Source organism: Diabrotica undecimpunctata, chromosome 4, assembly GCF_040954645.1.
Source record: "Diabrotica undecimpunctata isolate CICGRU chromosome 4, icDiaUnde3, whole genome shotgun sequence".
Lineage (NCBI taxonomy): Eukaryota > Metazoa > Arthropoda > Insecta > Coleoptera > Chrysomelidae > Diabrotica > Diabrotica undecimpunctata.
Genome location: NC_092806.1, coordinates 47,089,178 through 47,110,915, shown reverse-complemented (window position 1 = coordinate 47,110,915; position 21,738 = coordinate 47,089,178).

Below are 21,738 nucleotides of genomic sequence, written 5' to 3'. Positions count from 1 at the left end.
GTACACACTGGGAAAAGGAATTTAATAAGCTTTCCCCCAACAATTGTTGGAGATAAGACAAAGTTCCATCATTGTTTTTGGTAAGTAACTTTTTTTGTCATTTTTTTCCAAGTAACAAAAAAACAAAATTTGTTTAATGTTTGTATTTTGAGAACGATTTCCGAAGTGGAAATTGAAACATTAATAAACGTACTTTAACCTTTAATTGTGGTTTATTCGCATTTAAATAGTAATTACTTTAACATGCCACAAGAAAATAGCTTCAGAACAATATTCGTTCTCAAGATTTAACTAACAAATATTAGAGCAAAAAAACTCCCCGCCCTGATTTGTAGTATCTCACCAGTTTCACCATAAACTATACCCACTAATTCACTCACAAATACACATATCTTTTCGTTCTGATTCCAAAAGATTAATGTTCCACAATATGGTAGATATTCTGGCGAAGGAGCCTAATCATTTATATCGCTGCGCTGCCACCAAGATTGAAATAGAACAGAATTGGCGTACTTTTTAACCCATACAAATACATTAAATTCCTATATATTAGACCTTCTTTTTATATTACAGCGCAAAAACACCAATGACTAGTTATTCTGACTTTCATATTATTGTTTTGATAGACGTTTTCTTTTTGTTTGCTTTTGTTTTTATAATATCCAGCGGGATATCTTTTTTATACAGAAGATGTATTGCATCTTTTACTCTGTCAGATGCCTTTCTCAAGTCTATCAAACACAGGAATGCAAGTTTATTGTATTGTAATGATTTCTCTGTAATCTGTTTAATGATGGAAGTTTATATGCTGATTTATTCGTCCTTCCAAAATTTTAATTCTAAGCTTCAGGATAGTATTCAGAAAATTGATACTTCTATAGTTTTCTGGTTGTTTCTTATTGCTTTTTTTTTTAATAATAAGGTTACCTTGCCTGTCCTCCATTCTTTTAGTATTCCATTGTGTTATAATCTTGTTAATTAATGTTAATCAGTTAATCCGTCATGGCCCCTTCACCATATTTGAACAATTTATTTGGTTGCATCTTATCTTTACCTGAAAGAAAAACTTTCTATTCTTTACTTTTTCAAGTGTTTTTTCTACTTTATGCTCAAATGGAGTACAAACATTTATGGTTGAATATTTAGAGAGAGATCTCTAATTTTTTCTATGGGTGCGAAATGAAGTTATACCCCATGAATCAAAGAGTTTATCACGTTCAAATGTGGTAAAAAAGTTATCTGTGGTAACATTTCGCCCACTACCTTTACATATAAGAACTAACTAGATCCAAAAATGTTCATTTTATAAAGTTACCTTGTTGGGAACAAGAACGCTCCGAATACTTTGGATAGTGATGCAGACCAACAAAGCTGTGGTAAATAGAACAAATGCCATTCTTGAGTAACTGAAAACTAGTAAAATAAGAAAAATTTCATACCTAGGGTATATTCTGAGAGGAGACTGAGGGGTTATTGATTTATTGCAAATGTTATAACCGAAAAATAATATGTCAAAAAAGGGACCAAATCAATATTTACCTAACACTACAAAAATGTTTTTAAATAATATCAATTTATGTCGAAACATACACTAACTCTTTACTGCAACAAACAGAAAACATTTTTTGGTTGTTTTAGGTCAAAATTTAATTAAAGACCTTACAAAAACATTAGGTATGTTTAAATCTTACTTAAATTACTAGTTAGAGATAGGATTTCAGTGGTTCTGCTTATATTCTGATATAAAAAACCTTACAGTGTAGCTTTTTGTTGTTTAATTGTAGTAATATCTATTTTACAATTTCTCATTATCACGTAAAAAAATCACATTTTAACCAATGATGTCTGTGTTCTTAAAACCGTTGAGACTTCGTCCATTTGTCTGGTTTTCTGAAAAACAAAAAACTCATTTAGTACGTTTTGCAATTATTTGTTTACTTTTACTTCTAAATAAAGTTGTTTTACGATAAGAATGAAATAACGTCACACAGTGGTCAGGTGCGTCGTTGTCAAACTAATTTTTTATTTCCGATATTCCTCCTAAACACACATAACCTAACTTTTCGTTTTCTTCTTTTCAATTTCGTCGCTTTTGATTTACTTTTTGATTTTGATTTAAAAGTTGTAAATTTTTAACTATAAATAATTTATAAACATTTTTGTATAACTAATGTTTTATAACGTCCTAAAACTGAAGTTGTATAAGTTATAAATTTATGGTTCCAATTATTTTTAAAACAAAAATGATTAAGTAGGTATCGTAAGAAAACAAGTATATTTGTTATTGATAAATAGGCCATATATTAATGACTAATACATTAATAAGTATGGATAAAACAAACTTGCAAGAAGATTCAAGCAGACAAACAGATTATTCTTTGTAACGGTTATTATCCTTCCAAGTTACAACAAACTAACACTATTATATATAGTCAAATTATTAAAACAAAGACCAGTTATATTTTTCTTCGGTGATTGTGATCTCTTTAAACAAATTCTATTTAGTAAAAAACCTGGTTTTGTTAAAGTAGAAAGTGATTTACAGATGAATTTAAAACCAAAAACAAGAACTTTGGTAATGAAGTAAAAAATATACCACAAAGAGCAGTTTATATTCAGATTTCTTAGTGCACGGAGTCTGGTTTTCATGTTAAACATTCATGTAATACAATACTACTGCAGCTTTTAATAATTAATTGGAATTTATTAGTAGATAAAGAAACATGTGTTTGGATTTTAGAATAACACTTAAAGTTGTTTAATTAATTTACTTTTTAGAAAACTATAGTATTATGAACATCACACCAAGGTATTATCTTAAATATATATTAAATATATTAAATAAATATATATTGCAGAAATGTACTTTTATTATAACAATATTGCATTACTTATATTATTGTTAATTCAATACAATTAAAAGACTTCATCGCCGTTATTAATGCAAAAATCGTCATCATCATCATCATCATCTGCTTAATCAATAACTATAGGGCTAATGTCTTCACGATCAAAAAGAGTTTCTCTATCCTACCAGCGATGTATCTCAGATTATGTATTCTTTATTGTTTTTGACCATACTTCTTGTGTAATTTTGGCCTTCTACACTGCCAAAGACTTTGCAGTAAACTGCTATTTGTACCAACATGATGAGAGTAAAACCGTTTACTTATTTCCCATATATGCTAAATTGCATTAAAAATGCAGTAGTACGAAGGAAGTCGAAGAACTCTATACCCATATTATTCAGCTATTTTATCTACCTCATATATTGGTTTTGGTTTATTGCTCTAATCAATGAAATGTTATTAACGTATCCAGTTGCACAAATTTTATTAAAAACATACCTGTGGTGCAGTTCAAGCAATTGGGATTTTAACATTGCCTGTTCCATTCTGTATCCTCTTCCTTTGTTAACACCTTATACAAAATGGGAAACAAAGAAATAAAAATACTCTGTTACGCAGACGACGCAATATTTATAGCCTAAGATGAAAATAGTCTGCAAAGACTGGTTTAACATAAGAGCAAAATAATTTAATTTAACAATCTCATCTCAGAAAACTAAAACAATAGTATTCAGCAAAGAACCAACCAGATCTAAATTAGAAATTTATGGCATCAGTATTGAATAAGTAATGGAAATAAAATACCTAGGAATTACACTGTACAGCTATGGAGACCTGGACAAAGAAGTGAGAGATCAAGTACAAAATGCAAATAGACTGGCAGGATGCTTTAATAATACTATATGGCGAAACAGACACGTTAACACTAAGATAAAGTCAAGAATTTATAAAGCCAGTGTAAGACCAATAATGACATATGCCTCAGAAACAAGATCCACGCAGCCACAACGCAAATTCTACTGGAAACGGCAGAGGTGAGAGTACGGAAAAGAATTACAGGAAATACGCTGAGAGATCGAAAGAGAAGTGAAGACATTATGAAAATGTAACGTACAGTGTATAAATAAATGGACACAAAATAGAAAAAAGATGGAGTAACTACATAAGCAGAGTGAAGGAGAGCCATGTTATCGAAATAGCAAGATATGTCACCAATCAGTAAAAGAAGTATCGGACGACCGCGCAAAAGATGTGGGGACAACCTTCTCAAAGCTGCTGAAATATCTAGGAAAAATCCTACGGTAAATTGATTTAATGGAAATCCTCGTAGTATTTACTAATGAAATGCATTTGATGCATCCTCTACCCCTTCTAAAACCAAGTTGCAATGGGTTTAAAATATGATTATGTCCTAAGAACCACTCAATTCTATTTTTATTTAATGTTTCCAGCATTTTACTAACGCAAGATAGAAGAGCACGGTTAGTTTTATCCTTTTCATGCGTAATAATAGTTAATATGACCGTATGTTTTCACGAGATAGGAACCTGTTCCTTCCGGATACATTCATTAAAGAATTGAATTAAGAGTAATAATCCAGATCGCGGTAAATTTTTTAACATAGAATATGAAACCTGATTAGGACCCTCAGCACAATCAAGAAGAGTATTGTCATATTCATTAAATAATATGGGATTCTCAGAACACTGCGAAGGACTGTTAAGTAATTCAAAATCTCCAAAAATAATCAAAAGAGAAGTTAAAATTTCCTGGGCTACCTCCTCAGGTAGCAATTGAGATAAAAGAGACAATTTATTACCAAAAATCTTGTTAATTTTATCTTAAATATCTTTAAGGGTAGTATTTCTATTTAATTTGCTACAAAAGAATCTAAAGCTTATTAGACTTTAAGATCATCTGTAGTTTGCAAAATATTTCTGCCATTAACACTATCTCTTGAGCTTGACCATGCTCTATGATTACAATTTAAATTACACATAGTAAGTAGAGGTTTATTGATAGAGTTGACTAGGGAAGACCAGCATGTTTTAGAAATGAGATTGTCCAAAGGGCAATACACATTTAATATATTTAAATTATACTTAGGTAAAAATGTAAGTTGAAATTGAACATCTGAATTAAAACCAGGATTGTTAATATGAATATTCTGAAAATCTAAATTGTATTTGATAAGGGTAACTAAGTCCCCATATCCATCACCTCAATCCTTCTGATAATGTGATATCCTCTGCATCGAATTAGATGTTGGTTAGATAGCCAAGACTTACTATTAAGAACAATATCAGGGTCATAGTCTTTAATAAGGACTTTTAAATTATCAACATTGGTGTTATAAGATCTTATATTCCATTGTATAATAGGTAGTAAGGCGTGATGGTTAAAAAGATTAAATGTTAAGAACAGGTATGTACCAGCTCAAGATGGGAGGGAATCAGTATTCCGAGTTCTCAGACTCAGATACCTTCATCCCTCCTCTCCCTCGTGACTAGTACTAATACCCTTATGTGATACACTTTTGTTGATGATTATCAATCTCCTCGTTTAAACCAACATGATCATCAGGAGAACTATAAGTTTTATAAATCAATTCACCCATAAAGGTCATAACCAAATCCCTGTGATTTTGATTAAGCGTTAATATAGCCTGATTTGTGATGGCTATAGCGAGCTTGCCCGATGGTGAACGAAACGACAGAGGAGATCGCCTAATAGAATTTTGCCAGGAGCATAATGTTATAGCCGCAAATACATTTTTTAAATTACCCAAGCGACGCCTTTATACATGGAAATCGCCAGCTGACAAAGAAAACAAAATCGTCAGAAATCAAATTGATTACATCCTAATAAAACACAGATATCAAAACTCAATTCAGGCAGTAAAGGCATATCCAGGAGCAGACGTATCCTCTGATCATAGTCTTCTTATTGCTAGGTTTCAACTTTAACTAAAAAAGACGCAAAAGAGCCGCAACAGCAATAAACCTAACATACAGAACCTAAAGTCAGAAGAAACAAAAGAAAATCTGAAACACGAAATCAACACAAATCTAGATAGAAACCCAAGAAATAATTGCAACGTAGAACAGCAGTGGCAATTCTTCAAAACCTCTATATTGGAGCCAAGTAAGAAAGTACTTACAACAACCAAATGTAAGAAAAAAGAATGGATGACCGAGTAAATTCTAGAGTTGAATGAAAGGAGAAAAAACAAAACCATCAATACGATCCGCTATAAACAGCTTCAAAACCAAATAAGAAGAAAAATTAGGGAGGCTAAAGAAACCTACTTCTCTGAAAAATGTAAAGAAATAGAAGAACTGCAAAACAGATATGACAACTTTAATCTACATAAAAATGTCAAAGAACTAGCCGGAGTAGGAAGTAGAAGAACCTCGAATATATTGCTCGACAAAAATGGAAAGATTATATTGGAGACAGAACAGAAACTACGACAATGGAGAGAGTACATCGAGGAAATATTTCATGACCAAACGGGAGATGTAGGCCCAGAGATAACCAAATCAGAGGTTAGTCAGGCAATAAACTCAATGAAAACCAATAAATCTGCTGGTCCAGATGAATTACCAAGCGAGCTATTAAAGTTGGTGAGCGAGAAAAACCTAGACATAATAGTAGAACTGTTCAACGCTATCTATACTACGGGAATCATCCCTAGAGAAATGTTGACATCAGTATTTGTGTGTTTGCCAAAGAAAGTGAATGCCAAAGAGTGCAGTGACTATCGAACCATAAGCTTAATGTCACATACCTTGAAAATTCTGTTGAAAATTATCCACGCCAGAATTCACACTAAACTGGAGCTGGATATTAGTGACATACAATATGGGTTCCGCAATGGTATGGGTACCAGAGAGGCGCTATTCTCTTTTTATAGACTAAGAGACTTTATAGACTAGAGAGGCGTTTTATAGACTACAATAAAGCGTTTGATAAAGTAAAACATGACCGACTCATGGAAATTCTAAAAAATAAAAACCTAGATGAAGGAGATTTAAGGCTAATAATAAACCTTTACTACAATCAGCGAACAATAGTACGAATTGAAAAAGAGACATCTGAAGAAATGGAAATAAAGAGAGGAGTCAGGCAAGGCTGCATACTATCACCTCTATTATTTAACGCTTATTCTGAAGAGGTAATTCGAGAAACTCTGGAAGATGAAACTGTCGGCATACGAGTAAATGGAGTCTTAGTTAACAACATCAGATATGCAGATGATACAGTAATATAAGCCGATAGTTTACAAGACCTGGAAAGACTCATAAGTAAAATAGTAACGTGTAGTAGGGAGTACGGACTCTCGCTCAATATCAAAAAGACTAAGTTTATGAAAATTCGTAAAAACAACCATAATACTAACGAAATCTTGACAGTAAAAGGCCAGCAGATCGAAAGAGTAAAAAAGTACACTTACCTAGGAACAGTTATAACAGAAAATAATGACTACACTGCAGAAATCAAAGTCAGAATCGAAAAAGCACGTTCTAATTTCATGAAAATGAAAAAGGTCCTATGTGGCAAAGATTTAACATTAGCTCTTAAAGTACGCCTAACAAAATGTTACGTATACAGTGTACTATACTATGGAGTGGAATCATGGACGTTAAATCTAGATACAATGAGACGACTTAACGCCTTTGAAATGTGGACCTATAGAAGAATTATGAGGGTTTCCTGGGTAGAAAGAGTTACGAACAATGAAGTACTGAGAAGAATAGGTAAAGAGAAGGAAGTTGAACTAACAATTAAAGAAAGAAAGCTACAGTATCTCGGACATGTGATGCGGGGCGAGAAGTATGGCATCCTGCGACTCATAATGCAAGGAAAGATAGATGGCAGAAGAAGCATCGGAAGAAGACGAATTTCATGGCTCAAGAACCTAAGAGAATGATTTGGATGCAGCTCAAAACAACTTTTTAGAGCTACTGCCACAAAAATTAAAATAGCTATGATGATTACCAACCTCCGTAGCGGAGATGGTACCTGAAGAAGAAGAAGATAGCCTGATTTAAATCTCTTTGTGTTTGAGAGTTATTGATAAAGTAACGTGGGGGATCTCCTACTAGGATTGTTTAATTCTTAAGAATGAGAACTTTGATTAAAGCCCATATTTAATGATCTTTTCCTTTTTGATGGAGTGAAATTTGTAATCTGACTGTAGGATTTAAAGACTGGGATGTAGCAACTGATCTCCTCTTTTGAACTGAAATCCTATTTTCAGAGGATAGATTGTTTACAAGATTAGAAAAATCCTTAATATTCAACTTTGGGCTAGATGTTTCCCTTGAAATCTTTTGGTTAGGTTTATAATTGGATAAATTAGCAAACGACTTGAGCTTTTTAATACTCTTTTGTGTTTTTATTTCTTTACATTGAGGATGTCTAGACTCTTGATCTGGAATTTTACAGAATATACAAAACCTACTGCAGCCTACAAACGAGGGAGAGTCATGATTTGAACCATATGTAGCACATCTGTTTTTTCTCTTGCACTGAGAAAAAGAATGCCTATATAAAAGACAGTTATGACATTGGAGAACTGGACTAACAAAGGGTATCACCCTCATTTAAACCTCATTTAGTTTTTACAACCTGTACTTCTTTATCACATTATAGGTTACTAGAATGACATTATTTCATTTTTATCGTAAAAGAACTTTAGAAGTAATTTGATACTAATTGCTCTATTAAATACCGTTTTTACTTCATTTTTGCAAAAATATTTGTTAAAGGTATAGACCTAACCAAACTTTACATTGACAATGTGAAACCTTTAATGTCATGTCATTTAGCATGGTTGTATATATTTATTATATACTTATTAGTAATTTCAATTAAAAATATTGTATAATACATATATATATATATATATATATATATATATATATATATATATATATATATATATATATATATATATATATATATATATATATATATATATATATATATGTAATGAAATTATAATTTCATCATTCAAATATTGCCGCGCTCTACCGAGTACATTATCTGGAATATTAGACACAACCACTTCTGTCATCTTTATATTTAAAAACTTGTCACCTTGTCAGATTTTTATTTGTGGTTAAGAATGTTAAACATCCAGAGTTAGTGACATTAAATGTCGTTTCTTTAATTTCAGGTAAAATTTTGTGTAAATAATGTAAATAGAACATGTTTTAATAAATCTTTAATTTCAGAAACTCAGTTGTGTTACTAATTATCAAAAGGAACCTTATAAAACGACATTTTTGGTCATGGACAAATTGAGATTCCAATTCATAATACTAGGTTCATCAGACAGTAAATCAAATGAAATCTGTATTGCCTCAATTGAGACTCCAGATGGTCGTATTTTTGATATCCCAGACGAATTTAAGCAGGTAAATAAACACACATACATATCTAGATCCAGTTTATTTACAAAAGTAAAAAACTCATTGAAAAAAAGAGGTCAAAAACGAAATGTATGGATCCCATTAGATGATGAATTAAGGAAGATTTATTTGGATGAAGGTGAAAATTTACAATTTGGTGATCAGTATTTAGAAGAAAAACTACAACCAGCTGCTGTTAGCTATGAAGATTTGCCAAACATTCAAAATGTGAGGAAGTTAACAGAAAAGTTTTTAATTGAAAAATTTTCCATTAAAATGCCAAATGTTAGACAATGGATGGAAGAATTTGAAAAAGAATGTGTAAGGTTTGAAATTTTAAATGATGAAGATAAAATAGAAAGTTTAAGACATCTACTTGAAAAACAATGTTTAGATTGGTATGGTAGCATGTTAATTAAATATACAGTGAAATCAGATTGGAAAACTTGGAAAACAAATTTTTGTGATACTTATGAAAAGAAAGGTTGGTCCCAAATAAAATATGCTTTTACATTCAAATATCAAACTGGTTCTCTATTAGAATATGCCACAAAAAAAGAAAGATTATTATTAGAAGTTAATAAGTTAATTGACAATAACACACTAATAAACCTGATTGTGTTAGGTTTACCAGAAAACATCATGAACAGACTTGATAAAGATTCACTGAGTTCAACTACTTATCTTTTCAGTGAATGAAACAAGAATGAACACTTAGCAAATAAAGAAAGTGAAAAAGTATTCTTACACTATAAAAGAAATGTTGAAGAAAAACAAATTAGAAACAAACAAAGACTGGACAGAGAGCAAAAGCATAAATGTACCATCTGTGAAAAACTTAAAAAAGGAACACGCTACCACCTTGAATCAACTTGTTGGTTTAAATCAAAGGATAATCAAACTAATAAGGATGATCAAATTAAACTTATCAATAATTCAGAGTTAGAATGTGAACTACAAAATTCTGATTCAAAAAACTATTAATACTGCCATTAATAAAAATAAAATTAGTGTTGAATAAAAATATTGAGCTTTTTGGAGTATATGACTCAGGTTCAAATGTTTCATTAATAAATTCAAAGTTATTAAAAATAAATAACAATAATTCAATTGATCCTAACAATACTAATTTAAAAACTATTAATGGCATTAAAAAAACTAGTGGTATGGTAAAATTACATGTAAAAATTTTTGATATAGAAAAGGAGACAGAAGTCTTTGTGATCGAAAAAGATAATTTTGATTACGATTTTTTAATTGGTTTAGACTGTATAAAAAAATTCTATTTGTGTCAAAATGAAAACTTGCAAATAAGTCAAAAAGTGCCTATTCAAAATGATGTTACTACGGAAATTGAAACAATTTCAAAAAATTGTGACATTTATAAGAAAGTAAGAGATAATAATCGACAAATAAAATTTGATCCTAAGGAAACAAATGAAATTAATAGTTTAAATGAAATAGAAAATAAATATTTAATAAATTTCAATGAACACTTTGATGAGACAAATTTTAAAATTCATGTAGACCATTTAGATTGTGATCAACAATCAATAATAAATGAGTTAATATGTGAAAACAAATCTGTCTTTGCAAAAGACAAATATGATGTAGGGACAGTGAAGGAATATGAAGCACACATTGATTTATTAGAAGAGAAATATTGCAGCAAAACGCCATATCGAACCACAGTTGATGATAAAAAGGAGATTGAGAAACAAATTGCATTGCTACTAGACAAGAATCTAATAGAAGAATCTTACAGTCCTTTTGCAGCCCCAGTTACATTAGCTTACAAAAGAGATGAAAATACAAAGTCAAGATTGTGCATTGATTTCAGAGACTTGAATAAAATTGTAGTGCCCCAATCACAACCCTTTCCACTTATAGAGGATTTAATGATAAAGACAAGAAATTGTAAATTTTTCTCAACATTGGACATAAACTCTGCTTTTTGGTCAATCCCTATGCGCATTACAGATAGGCACAAAACTGGATTTGTTACACAAGAAGGAAACTTTCAATGGACTTGTTTACCATTTGGTTTAAAAACATCTCCAGCAATATTCCAAAGAATAATGTGTAACATAATAAGAAAACACAAACTTGCAGATTTCACAGTGAGCTACATAGATGACATACTCATTTTTTCAAGATCATTCCAGGAACATATCAGCCATCTAGCACAACTATTTAAAGCAATCAAAAGTGAAGGATTTAGATTAAAATTTGTAAAATGCATGTTTGCAGCTGAATCAGTAAAATACTTGGGTCATGTAATAAAAAATAATTGTGTAAAGCCACTGAAGGACAACTTGATTTCAATAAAAAACTTTCCAATACCTAAAACACAGAAAAATGTTAGACAGTTTCTAGGGAAGATAAATTTTTATCATAAATATGTGCCAAAAATAGCAATAAAATTGGATCCTTTGCATAATCTTCTGAGAAAAGGTCAACCATTTAATTGGACTAAAGAATGCCAAAAAACATTTGAAGATTTAAAAAATATATTGTTAACTCAACCTGTACTAACTATTTTTGATCCAACTCTACCGATACACATATATACTGATGCTAGCTTACTAGGAATAGCAGGGGTGCTAAAGCAACCACAGGAAAACAATGAAGAAAAACCAGTGGCCTATTTCTCAAAGAAACTAAATGAAGTACAGAAGAGGAAAAAAGCTATATACCTGGAGTGCCTGGCAATTAAAGAATGTGTTAAATATTGGCAACATTACTTAATAGGTAAGAAATTTACTGTTTTTTCTGACCACAAGCCATTGGAGAATATGAATATAAAGTCTAGAACAGATGAAGAACTAGGTGATTTAACATATTATTTATCGCAATATGATTTTGTGGTGAAATATTGCCCTGGAAAATATAACTTAGAAGCTGACTGCCTTAGCAGAAATCCTGTCTTAGAACCCGATGAAAATATGGAAGAGCAGTTGAAAGTTACAAATTTGATAACTCTTGAAGATATATTGAAAGACCAAGAAAAAAATAAAGATATAAAATGTAATAATAAACTAGTAACTAAAAATAATGTTTATTACAAAAAAGTAAGAGGAAAGGAAAAAATTATTCTAACTGAAGATTATAGCATACAATTTTTAAAAGATGTACATAGAAACTTGTGTCATATAGGAATAAAACAAATGCATATGATGATAGGACCATACTATACGGCTAAAAATTTAACCAAAAATATAAAGGAAATATGCCAAAGCTGTGCAGTATGTACTAGAAACAAATCAAGAGGACTAGGAAAATTTGGATTGATGTCACATTTAGGTCCAGCCACAAAACCTTTCGAAATTATTTCCATAGACACAATTGGAGGTTTTGGGGGTTCTCGATCTACTAAAAAATATTTGCATCTTCTAGTGGATCACTTTACACGATATGCATATATCCTAACATCGAAAACTCAAACTGCAAATGATTTTATTAAACTTGTGAAAAGCATATCAGAGATAGATCAGATTGGTATGATTCTAACAGACCAATACCCAGGAATAAATTCAAAAAATTTTAAAAATTTTTTAGATGAAAAATTTATACCAATAATCTTCACTGCCACAAATTCACCATTTTCTAACGGCTTAAATGAAAGATTAAATCAGACCCTAATTAATAAAATCAGATGTAAAATTAACGAAAAAGAACAAAAAACTGCTTGGACAACAATAGCACAAGAATGTGTGCGCAAATACAATGAAACAGAACATACGGTCACTGGTTTCGCACCATCATACTTAATGTATGGCAAAAATGTTGCAATGTTGCCAAATGAACTAAAAAAATTAACTTCTGAGGAAGATTGGATTCGTAATAGAAATATTGCTCTAGATAGAACGATCAAATCTCATAATTATAATAAACAAATTTATGACAAAAACCGTAAACATTTTGATTTCAAGATAGGTGATTTGGTATATGTGGAAAATGGAAACAAATTAAACAGGAACAAACTTGACGAACTGAAAATAGGATCGTATGAAATTACGGAAAAATTGTCAAATTCAATTTACAGAATAAACCTGAACCGAAGAACATCAGAGTCCAATCTGTTCCACATATCCAAGCTGACTCCAATCTCAACATCTGAAGATGAAGAACAAGATGAAGAAGATGTAGACGATTACTAAACTTTGAAGGCATGAATATTTTCTCCTCTGGGAAAGGGGATGTAATGAAATTATAATTTCATCATTCAAATATTGCCGCGCTCTACCGAGTACATTATCTGGAATATTAGACACAACCACTTCTGTCATCTTTATATTTAAAAACTTGTCACCTTGTCAGATTTTTATTTGTGGTTAAGAATGTTAAACATCCAGAGTTAGTGACATTAAATGTCGTTTCTTTAATTTCAGGTAAAATTTTGTGTAAATAATGTAAATAGAACATGTTTTAATAAATCTTTAATTTCAGAAACTCAGTTGTGTTACTAATTATCAAAAGGAACCTTATATATATATATATATATATATATATATATATATATATATATATATATATATATATATATATATATATATACTAATATATATACTTATATATATATACTAATTATTTAGGTAATAATATTAATTGCTTAATACAATAATTAATTATATTATGTATTTACGATTGGTTTTAATAAATTACTGTAACATCATACCGTAAATTACATTTATTTCCAGTAAGATCCTTTACGACCACGAAACAACCGCAATATAGCGCGTGTGTCTGTCTACAACAACTAACAACATTAATATCTTATTAAAGAGAATTCCTGAATTGTAATCCTTGTAAATAGCCAGTGTCTGAAAACGGAGCAAGCACCGAAGGATTTGCAGGCTGACGCCTCGGCTGGCGGAGAGTCCCTTTCTTTACAAGGATTCTCCGTTGTTCTTGGTAATCCCTATGCAGATCCAGATGTTGCCAACCCGCTCGAAAATTTTCGACAACTTTAATACACACTTTACTTAATATCTCATTTACTTAGTGGCTTTGCCAAACATGAATTCGTTGACTATTTTAATTCTAATGAAATACATAAAGTAAAATTTTATTTAGTATTATTCTTGGAAGTACTTTCTCCTGATGAATAATATGAATCAGTCAAATTTGAATGGAATAGAATAAAATAAAATTTAAAAGAGTTTTAAAGAAAGCTATTCGCAGAAAAAAGTATTTTTTTATTTTGATATGTGTTAGATTTGTCATATTTTAATTCATATAGTAAATTTGAATAAAATTTTAAAATTAAATTAGATGATTTTGTAATTCATCTCCTCTAATTTAGATTAGAATAAAGCACTAACGAATATTGACTAGTGATAAAGAACCTTATAGCAAAGTCCTTTTTACAACCCTCTTACAATAATTGTTGTTGAACGTACAATTCTCAACAAGCGAACATGCTAATTATTATAAATTTCTAAGTGCATCCTACATAATGTTAATTATTTTCTGTTTAAAATTAAAAATAAAAAGTCACCTTTCATTCATATTTCAATCACAGTGTTTGTTACAGCTGATTAAGATCACCTAAAACTGTATTTAATTTTAGCTCAGTATTACATCCCAAATTTGTAGTTTATAAGTAAAAACTCTTACGTAGTGAGCTGATAGATCTAGTGTGGCTTTATAAATTTTTTTTTAATTTCAGATTCAAATAACGGAGATAAGAAAAACATTTAAACACAGTTGACATTTAAATTAGATTTACCTTCTTAGTCGCACATCCATAAGTGCCATGTAGTATAATTTTAACAACTATATGTTGAGATGATTAGTACGTATTAGAAAATTGTAAAAATTAACGACAAAAATAAAAATAGAGGTAAAATATAAATTAGATAGATATATTTAAAATCATTTTTTTTTCTTATTTATTTACGCTGTAACCACAACGGTTATTAGCGACCTAAAAAATATAATACTGGTAAAGTTAGAAAAAATTACAATAATTGATACAGTCCTGAGTCTTTACGATAACTTACTGTGTTTTTAATGTTCATGTTTTTTCCTAAGGCTTCCTTTATATTATTTGGGATAGTATGCTTCTTTCTTGCTGCTTCATATGTTTTGCACTGAATTAGTATATGCTTCACGGAGAATATTACTTGACAATTTTCACACATTGGCGGCACAGTTCGCGTAAAGAGGTGTTTATGTGTAAAGTTACTGTGTTCTAGTCTCAAACTTGTTAATCTCGCTTGGTCGTGTCTATTCGCTGTGGGTTGAAGCCACGGTTTCGCTAATTGTTTGATTTCCTTGAGTTTATTTTGGATTGCACTCCACTTATTTTGCCACGCACTTAACACTTTATATTTTATTTCTGACTTGAAGTCATCTAAAGAAACCTCATTAATAAGAATGGAGTCCTGGCTGAAGGATGCTAAACGGGCTAGTTCATCTCTTCTTAATTTCCTTGTATACCTGAATGTTATGGAACAAACATGAAGTCAACAGTGATCTTATTACTATTTAGAATCTCTATTTCTGATTGGATATGTGAGGTAATTGAATTATTGGTATATAAACGTTTGGTAGTGTGAAGTGAGATTTGTGAATCGGTATTATGAGAGACGGTGACTGTTTCGACTCTTTTATGTGGATAAGTGCTTGTAATATTGCAAACAACTCTGGAGTGTATGATGAAGTAATGGGATTGAATTTAAATTTTAAGGATTTATTCGGTGTGAGTATGGCTACCCCAACACCGTCTGAAGATTTGGATGCGTCAGTGTATATCTTATAGTGATTTTTATAAGTATCCATTTCTATTAAGTATTGTAGCGAGATTAAATAAAACGAGCGGTTCGAATTTATATACATACATTTATTTATAACTTTACAGTTCGGTAGTATCTTAACAACTACTAACTCCTAACAACGTTACATATATATAATAAAGTTACTTTTCGAGAACATTCTGGCGTTGTCCCACCTCTAATTGTCTCCCGTCCGAAAGACGGGCGCTATTGACATGCCGATTCTTACGTTTTCTAGATTCGTCCTTCTAAGAATTATGACGTATCGGAGATGGGCTATTTCGTTACACTGCTCCCCTCTTAAATCTGATCGTCCCGATCAGCAACTCTATATGTAGGCACAGGATGGCGGAATCTACAGGACTCTCCAGCTCTGCATGAACCCTTTAGAAAGAAATAACAGTCTACTGACTTTGAAGGATACGATCTCATCGGGTTAATGCAACACACAGTAATTCGTACGCCGGTTTCTCGGAAGATCACTTCAAGCATGCTTCTGACAATCTTCCAGTCCAGATTATCTAGTGCATGGCCTATCTTGGGTAAGGCCAAATTCTTGATGTCGTAATTGCACACAATTTTCTTCAAATTAGTTAGAACACGCCATATATCCTCGTAGCTTGCCCTGTCTGTATACGACTTCCTGGTCACCATATACAGCAAAGATCGAGAACCATCTTCTAATCTCAGTACTCTTCCAACTTTAGGTTGCTGGTTTTTTAACTCGTCCAAACGACCGAATTTCTTATAAAATACGGATGAGATTCCTTTAGTCATCTCAAGATCTTGGGCAACACAGTGGGCTAGAGAGACGTTATGCGGAACACTAAAAAGATCCTGCTGAACTTCTGTGGTCACGCCGAATCTAGCACTCTTTCTCTCTGCGTAATTTGACATAAATTCATTAAAGCTTGGTCGCCGGTCATCTTTGCTCTCATGTTGAAGGGTTCGTGCTTCTTCTGTTTCATTTGAGCCAGCATATGGTGCAAGACGATTTATGTGAACTACTTTTGGTTTACCTTTCGGCAACTTCTTAATTCGGTATATTACGTCATTTATTTTCTTTTTAATTTCATATGGACCTTCCCATTGTCTTTGCAGTTTGGGAGACAAGCCTCGACGACGTTGTGGATTATAAAGCCAAACAAGATCACCTACTTCATAGCTTTCACTCTTGCATCGAGAATCATATTGATCTTTCATTCTGTCACTGGCTATCTGGATGTGTTGTCGGGCAAGTTCATGAATGTTGTTCATTCTTAACTTCAGGCGGTCGACATAATCTTCGCTTGCAACATGTTCTTCGGAAGGTCTGCAGCCAAACTCTAGGTCGCAGGGTAAACGAACTTCACGACCTAACATCAGACAGGTTGGAGTCTGGCCTGTAGTTTCATTCACGGCCGAGCGGTAGGCCATTAGGAATAAATGAATGTGCTGGTCCCAATCTCTTTGATGTTCTGATACAACTTTGGACAGGTGTTTACCCATTGTTCGGTTCATTCTCTCGACCATTCCATCTGATTGAGGATGCAGGGGTGTCGTTCTGGTCTTATTGACACCAATCAATTTACAAACGTTTTGGAATAGGGTTGACTCAAAGTTTCGCCCTTGGTCGGAGTGGATCTCCAAAGGAACACCAAATCGGCTAAAGAATTCTTTAACAAGTACCTCTGCAACGGTAGCAGCTTCTTGATTTGGTATCGCATAGGCCTCAGTCCATTTCGTAAAATAATCCATGGCTACCAGGATATATTTATTTCCATCATTTGTCTCTGGAAGTGGACCTGCAATGTCGATTGCTACTCTTTCCATAGGACTACCAACATTGTACTGTCTCATGGGTGCCCTCTTTTTACCAGCTGGCCCATTACTGGTTGCACACAGTTCACATTTCCGGCACCATCTTCTTACATCATCTTTACAGTTCACCCAATAGAACCGTTCTCGAACCTTTTGCAGAGTCTTCGTGATACCAAAGTGTCCACCTGATGCACCGTCATGCAACTGACGCAATACTTCTGACACTTTACTTTTAGGTACAATCAACTGAAGCTTAGTTTCTGTACCATCATCGTTCTCAAAGGTTCTATACAGAAGATCATCTTTCAGCACTAGACAATTCCATTGGCTCCAGTAACACTTGACTTCTGGACTACATGCACTAATGTCTTGCCAAGAAGGTCTTTCACTTCGACGCATCCAATCCAATACTCTTTTTATACATGGATCATCTGCTTGAGCGTCTTGTAGCTGTTGAGGCTGCCATTGATCATTAATGACGGTGGTTCGTCTCACGGGGCAAAGTCGTTCTTCTAATTTAAGACAGTGATTACAGTTTGCACTGCACGGCCGTCTCGAAAGGGCATCAGCATTTGAATGAACTCTGCCAGCCCTGTGTTCGATCTCGTAATCATATTCTTGCAATCGTTCTAACCATCTTGCCATCTGGCCCTCTGGATTACGGAATTGTAGAAGCCATTTTAGAGCAGCGTGATCCGTGCGAAGAAGAAACTTTCTGCCATACAAGTATTTATGGAAATGCTCGCAAGCCTTTACTACCCCTAGCAATTCTCTCCTAGTAACGCAATAGTTTCTTTCTGGTTTTGACAAGACTTTGCTAAAGTAAGCGATGACTTTCTCCTGTCCATCTTGGATTTGTGAGAGAACAGCTCCTATTGCACTGTTGCTTGCATCGGTGTCCAACACAAATTTTCCTGCCTGTCTAGGGTAGCTTAAAATCGGTGCGCTGGTTAGAGCCATTTGTAAGTTTTCGAAAGCTCTTTGACACTCTTCGCTCCATGTATATTCTTTGCCTTCTTCTGTCAACTTTGTTAATGGCTTGGAGATGTTGGCAAATCCTTTAACAAAACGTCGGTAATATGTACATAGGCCAAGAAAACTTCTAATTTCGTGTTTATCTCTTGGTACAGGCCAATCCTTAATTGCTGAAAGTTTTTCAGGATCAGCTGTTACACCATTACTTGCTACAATATGTCCCAAGTACTTCACTTCTCGTCGAAACAAGTGACATTTCTTTGGACTTAACTTTAAATTCGCTGCCCTCAATCGTTGAAAGACTTCTGTCAGATTATTGGCATGTTCATCGAAGGATCTTCCAACCACAATTACATCATCCAAATAAACCAGGCATGTTTTCCATGTTAGACCTCTTAAAACTGCCTCCATTAATCTTTCAAATGTGGCCGGGGCATTACATAAACCAAAGGGCATAACTGTAAACTGCCAAAGCCCTGATCCTATCGAGAATGCGGTTTTTTCACGATCAGCTGGCTCCATGTCTACTTGCCAATATCCACTTTTCAGATCGAGTGTGGAGAACCAACGAGAACCAGAAAGTGTATCCAAAGTATCGTCTATTCGGGGCAAAGGATAACTATCTTTTTTAGTTACTGCATTGAGCTGTCGGTAGTCAATACAAAAACGTGTTGAACCATCTTTCTTCTTTACTAGCACTACTGGTGATGTCCATGGACTATTTGATGGTTCAATTACCCCTTGTTTGTTCATATCTTTGATGATGTCTTCGGCTTCATCTCTTTTCGCAAATGGAAGTCGTCTAGGTTGTTGTCTGATTGGCTGAGCGTCTCCGGTATTAATTTTATGCTTTACTATGCTTGTTTTGCCATTATCCTTCTTATCCATGGCAAAAACATCTTGAAATTCTATCAGCATAGACTTCACTTTTTTTGTTCGTTCATCATCAAGGTCTTGGCACGTTTTAATCATCGTCTCAACAAGCTCCTTTGGATACTTAGATTTCGACGGTTTCTCATTAGTATTCATGGAACAAATCGAAGCCACGGGAACACACTGTCCGATCAAAGTTCTTTTACTTAACTTAATAGCATTTCCCTTTAAATTCATAACTCTTACAGGGACGACATCTCGAATTCTCACCAAAGCTTTTGCCGTTAGGAACTCGGCATTATTCACATCTTCGACCATCCTTAAACTTCCCTCTCGGCAGTTACCATCAGGTCTGGTCATCAAAATTTTCTCACTATTACCGGGTATTGTTACGTCACAAGTAGTTATTAAGCTGATAACATCTTCTTTGTCTTCATGAAACGGCAACTCTTCTCCACTGATCTCGAGAACTCCATCTTTGACATTCAATATAGCCCCAACTTTCCTTAGTAAATCCATCCCCAATATGAACTCATCGGAGATCTCTGCAATTAATACTGTATGTTTCACTGTGGTCTGGCCAATGGATACTGACATATTAGCCTCGCCATATGTATTAATTATCTCACCACTTGCTGTTCTAAGCTTTACTGTTGCAGGCAATAATTTAAGATGGCCTCGTACTACTTCTGGCCGTGCAATAGTTCTCGTTGCACCTGTATCTACCAAAAACGATCTACATTTATTATTGATACGACCCTCTATGTACAAGCTATGAATTCCACCTGAGGACGTAATGTTCACAGTTACTATGGGGGCTGTGTTTCTCGAGGTCGGCAGTTGCCCCTTGTTGTCGACCCGTTCTAGTTTTCCGACTGTTGTCTTATTTTCTTGCAATTTACGACGAATGTGACCTACGTCGTTACCATTCCAACATCTGGGTTCACGTCTCTTCGGCATCATGTCACGAACTACTTTCCGTACGATTTCCTCCAGACGTTTCTCGTTTTGTTCGTCGCTCTCTTCAGAGGTTCGTACTCGATAGCTCCGTGAAGCTTGACTAGCTGTTTCATGTTCTAAGGCAATACCGAGCGCTTCATCTAAAACTTTCGGTCTTGCTAGTCGTAAAGCTTTCTGTAGTTCACTGTCTCTTAACCCATTGACGAAGGCATCTACAGCAATTTCTTCCAAAATGTTGTCTGGTACCTCCGGATAAGCCAACCGCACTATACGAGCAACATCTGCTTCAAACTCTTGCAAATTTTCACTTGCTCGTTGAATTCTACTTCTTAGTTGCGCCTTGTAGACTTGTTGTAGATGGGCATCTCCGTAACGTTTGTCTAGTCGAGTGAACAAGGTCTGGTAACATTTTTCTTGACCCTTAGGAATCGATCTTAGGATATCTGCAGCATCACCTCGTAAAGCAGCAGTCAAGGAAACAGCTTTTTCTTGTTCTGTCCAATGATTGGCTGTCGCAATAGCTTCAAATTGTCTAAGGTATATGGACCAAGAAGACTTTCCATCAAATGGTGGCAATTTGAATCTCATATTATGTGTCGTTTCGTCTCTGGGTAATTCTTCTTTCACTACCGGATCTAAGGCTATTGTATTAACTGGTGGTAGTACTTTTGTGTTAGTTATCATGGTCTCTAATTGCTTGATCTTCTCTTCTACGTCTTCTATCTTGTCGTTTACATTTTTCTGTATTTTATCAAATGTTTTAGAAACTTCTTCAAATTTTTCATTGTTCTTTTTAGAAGTTTCTTCCATCATTTGAGAAACATTTTCAAATTTCTCGTCGAATCTTCGAGATACATTTTCGAATTTCTCATCGAATCTTTTGGAAACGTTCTCTAATTTATCATTATTTTTTTTAGAAGTTTCTTCAATTTTTTTAGAAGTTTCTTCTATCATTTGAGACGTTTCATCGAATCTTTTGGAAACAGTCTCGAATTTATCATCAGTTTTTTTAGAAGTTTCTTCTATCATTTGCGACGTTTCATCGAATCTTTTGGAAACATTCTCGAATTTTCCATCAATTAT